Here is a 5,083-nt window from a genome sequence, read left to right on the forward strand (position 1 = left end):
CTGTAAAAATGCTAGAATTCACATGCATGGTTTTACAAGCACTGAAATTGGGTCCGTGTGCAGCACAAGACACCGCAATGGATGTTTTTGAGGCATCAGTAAAAAATTCTGTTGCCCCATATTTCGCCTGAAGATACATGAAATGCTGCAAAACGGCAGTTGTGGGCACCGTGTTTTTCTTAAATTGCGAAAACGACAAATCACACAATACAGGACGCCGATGCCATGGGGCTATAGAATCAATGAGAGATGTTGTAAAAGTGTCTAAAAACGGGACAGAAAGTTCAGAGGCTTTCTCCCTCACCCTGAGCGAGAAAGGCGCAGAAATAGATGAACGATTTAAAAACAGTTGGGATGTAGATGTATCGTTCATTATAGACCTAATGGGATGGTGGGACATTGATGAAACTTTAAAAGCATATAGAAAATCCACATACTCGCGCTGGTACCCCAGACACCATCTGTCACACTCGACGTACAGACTTTGCACGGGGCTAGTCCGGAAAGCACCAGACGCAAGTCGAAGGCCCAAGTGCTGCACTGGATCGAGCATTCTCAAAGCAGTTTCCCTTCCTGAACCATACAAAACACTCCCATAGTCTAACCTCGAGCCTACCAGGCTGGTAAACACTCGCAGCAGAAGTTGTTTGTCAGCACCGTACGAGTGATGCGACAAGAGCTTTAGAGTATTCAGTGTTTTAATACATTTGTGTTTTAGTTGTTTGATATGAGGCATAAAGGAAAGTTTTTCATCAAGGTCTATACCTAGGAACTTGTGTTCTTTTTTGACCGGTATCGAGACACCATTCAGTTTGATGTCTGGATCTGGCCTGATCCCACGCCTTTTGGAGAACACAACACAAGTGCTCTTAACTGGGTTTAGCTTAAAACCGTTCTGATCAGCCCAGCCAGCTAGCTTATTAACACCAAGCTGGACTTGCCGTTTGCAAATTGACATATTACACGACTTAAAAGATATTTGGACATCATCTACATATATTGTACAGGAAATGGTTCGTGGCAACGCCTTTCCAAGTGAGTTCATCTTGACTATGAACAACGTACAACTCAAAACGCCACCTTGAGGCACACCATTTTCCTGCACAAAAACATTTGAAAGGGCAGTACCAACTCTTACACGAAAGGTTCGTTCTGCCAGGTAGCTATAAAGAGTGTTAAACATATTGCCCGAAACACCAAATGATTTAAGGTCGCTAAGTATCCCATATCACCAAGCGGTGTCGTAGGCTTTCTCAAGATCAAAAAAGACCGTTGCACAAAACTGTTTGTGGACAAAGGCATCCTTTATATACGACTGAAGGGCGACGAGTTGGTCGTTTGTGGATCGCCCCACCTTGAAGCCGGCCTGGCAGCTCTCGAGAAGACCATTGTATTCTAAGAAGTACACAAGTCTCCTGTTAATCATCTTCTCGAGAAGCTTGCACAGGCAGCTGGTGAGGGCGATGTGTCGGTAACTGGCGGGAGAAGACGGCTCCTTCAGGAAAGCTACAACTATAGCCTCCTTCCAAGATTTCGGAATGTGCCCCGAAAGCCATATGTTGTTGTATAAGTGTAGGAGTGTTTCAAGAGTACCTGGGTGTAGGTGTTGTATCATTGTGTATGTAATCTGGTCTGCGCCTGGAGCTGAGGGTTTACATGTGCTCAGGGCAGCCTTCAGCTCATAGAGAGTAAATTCAGAGTTGTAACCAGAATTTGACCTGTTATTATGACGTAAGGACTTCTTTTCACAGGCGGTTTTATGTCTCAGGAAAGTGTTTGTGTAGCGTGCAGAGCTGGAAACGTGTTGAAAGTGTTGTGCAAGTGTGTTAGCCTGGTCTTCCAGTGTGTCCCCTGTTGTACTAACCAGGGGCAGGCTGTGTGTTTGTTGTCCTTTTAGTTTTCGGATTCGTGTCCTGACTTTGTGTGTGTCTGTGTATGAGTTAATAGATGTAAGGAAGGTGCGCCAACTCTCTCGTTTTGCCTCATGGCGCACACGTTTTCCTAACGCCTTGGCCCGTTTGAACGAAATAAGGTGGCCTACGTGGGGTACCGTCGAAAAATACCCCACGCCTTGTTCTGGGCCTCTCGCGCCCGCCTACAGTCCTCATTCCACCACGGCCTCCGCTGGTTGCGCGGGGCACCAGAGGCGTAGGGAATGGATCTTTCGGCGGCGTCGAGGATGTGCGCCGTGAGGAGATGGGCAGCTTCTTCAACGTGTAGGTGTCCTGTGGATGTGTGGTGTAGTTTGAATGTCTCTGTAAATGTATTCCAGTTAGCTCGTGCTTCATTGAACCTATTATGGGAAGATGAACTGCTTGGGCCTTTACCTATATATGTAAGTGAGGTGGGGAAGTGGTCACTGCCATATGGGTCAGTGCCCACACCCCACTCAAGACATGGAAAAAGAACTGCGGAGCCAATCGCCAAGTCAAGACATGAGTATGTGTTGTGTCCTATGTTATGGTATGTAGGCTGTTTATTGTTGAAAAGGCATGCTCCTGAAGATGTAAGGAATTTTTCTATAAGGCGACCTCGGGCATCCGTGCGAGAAGAGCCCCAAAGAGTGTTGTGAGCATTAAGGTCGCCTGTAAGAATGTATGGTTCGGGCAGCTGGTCAACCAGTGCCTCGAAGTCAGAGCTTGAAAGTGCAACATCAGGAGGAATGTATACGGAGCATACCGTTACCAACCTATTAAAAATTATTGTGCGGATGGCTACAGCCTCGAGGACGGTATTCAAAGTGACAGGGTGGCAGGCTAAGGATTTTCGAGCGATTATGGCCACACCGCCAGAAGAGTGTGTGCAGCCATCCCTGTCCTTTCTGTATACCAGGTAACTATTCAAGAAATTTGTGTGTTTAGAATTCAAATGTGTTTCCTGAACACACATTACACTTGGCTGATTAGCATGCAGTATTTCATTTACATCGTCAAGTTCTCTCTTCCCATTATGAAGTGTTCGGAGCTACTGGACTGTGTTGTTTATGTGTCGTCTTTCGGGGCTGTGATTCTCGTCTTTTTTGGCTTGTCGGGAGGTTTTAGCGTCGGGACGCGTTCCTTGCGGTGCACCGCAGACAAGAACGGACCGACGTCCATTTCATCCTCGGATGTCCTCGGAGCGCCTGAGGGATCAGGCTCCTTGGACCGCTAACCCTTTGGGGTGTGCTTTTCCTTGCCCGCAACCACCGAGGGATTCAGGAACGCCTCGGATGGCTCAGGCGGTGCGGTGGTGGTGGGAGCTGCCGATGGCTCCCCCAAGTCCATCTCCTCTGCGCCCTCACCTGTGGTTTGGGACGCTGGAGTGGAAGTGGAGGATGCAGCATCGCTTCCACCAGACGTGGTTGCCGCCACAGCCGCTGCTGGCTCAGCGAGCGGTGCGGAGGCGGGTTGGGCTGTATGAGGCAACCCAGGGGGGGGGGGGGGCGGCGGTGGGACCAAGTCCGACTCGCGGTACTGGGTCCCCGCAGAAACCAGACGCCGCTCCGCCCCCCGGTGAGCTGCGTCGGCGTACCTCCCCAGAGGGAAAGAGGCGAACCTCTTCCGCGCCTCTGGGAAGGTGATGTTTTCAGTGACCTTGATGTTAATGATTTTCTTTTCTAATTGAAACTTTTCACAGCTGCGGGACCATGCTGCGTGCGGCCCCTGACAGTTTGCACAGGTGAAGGTAGTAGAGTCACAGTTTTCAGTAGGGTGGTCATGTGCGGCGCATTTCGCGCAGGTCGTTTTGCCGCGACAAGAAGTTGTAGCGTGCCCGAATCGCTGGCACTTGTAGCAGCAGCGCGGGTTAGGTATGTACGGACGTACACGACACCTAATGAAGCCAGCATTGATGTGCTCAGGAAGTTTTGATTTGTTGAATGTCAAGATTATATGCTTTCTGGGGATTTCCTTATTGTCTCGTCTGATGGTGATACGCCTCACTGCAGTTACACCCTGATATTTCAGGCCTTCCAACAGATCAGCTTCGGTCTCATTCAACAAATCGGTCTCCGAGATCACACCCTGAGAGCTGTTGAGGCTACGATGGGGAGTGACTCTAATGGCCAGATCTGCCATGCAGGTTTGTGACAGGAGGTTAGTGGCTTGTTGCTGCGTCTTGACATTGACTAGGACTTCACCGGTACGGAGTTTCTTAGCATCAAACGATTTTCCGAGGATGCCTTCCAGGAACTTAGTGATCAGGAAAACGGACATGAAAGAAACAGGGTTTGTTTTGTCAACTGCCTCGATAACCAAGAATCGAGGATAGTTGTCAGGTTTCGGACTGTGGATTGTTGGAAGGGATGGAAAGAAAACTTCGGTGCGGCCCCTTTTCGGGGGCCGATCACGTCTGGGGGGGGGGCGTTTGATTTATCCAAATGGCATAGGAAAAAGCAGGGAGACGGGGGTACTTTCTCCTTTGACCTTACCCTGGTAGCCAAAGAGGTCCCGGAGGTCCCTGCCTGGTGAACAGACAGGGAGCCCATCCGCCGGAGCTTGACCTGGGCTCCGACGGCCACCGTTCGTGGTTTCTAACCCTCCACCTATAAACACATTGCCACGATTGGATCCAGCTGATGTTTGGGGGCTCGGGGTTCGTGGTATCGCCAGTACCGTCACCAAGATTGCTCAAGGTGCCCCGTGCGGGGTGTAGTATATTCTCTGTCATCAAGCACAGCCATCTCGGTTGTCGCTTTCGTATGTTATCAAACATCGCGGCGTGGCATTATCCTGCTTAGGAATACGGCATGGTAACCTATGCCTCGTTTGGCGTACGGGCATACTTTGTGAACACGAAAATTGTACAAATAAGTGCTATCAACCACAACAACGACAAGTATCATTCACAAGGAAACACGGCGAAAATAGCATGGCAGAGGCAGCCGATCCGGCCGGAAGTCCAGGTATGACGTTTTTCAGCCGGTTTTCCCCCGCGCTCTTCGGTCTTCCGGTATCGCGTGGCGGGATGGGGGAGGGGCATCGGGCCAATTTTGTTTGTGCATTGCGCCGCTTCTATTGCATGTATCGCGAAAATATTTCGTACACGAGAACTATTCAATGTGTACTTGCTGCTAGGCAACTTCTCTTTCAATTCTAAAACCGCT

Source organism: Haemaphysalis longicornis, unplaced genomic scaffold (assembly GCF_048455015.1).
Source record: "Haemaphysalis longicornis isolate Haplotype H1 unplaced genomic scaffold, Haemaphysalis longicornis Haplotype H1 scaffold_11, whole genome shotgun sequence".
Lineage (NCBI taxonomy): Eukaryota > Metazoa > Arthropoda > Arachnida > Ixodida > Ixodidae > Haemaphysalis > Haemaphysalis longicornis.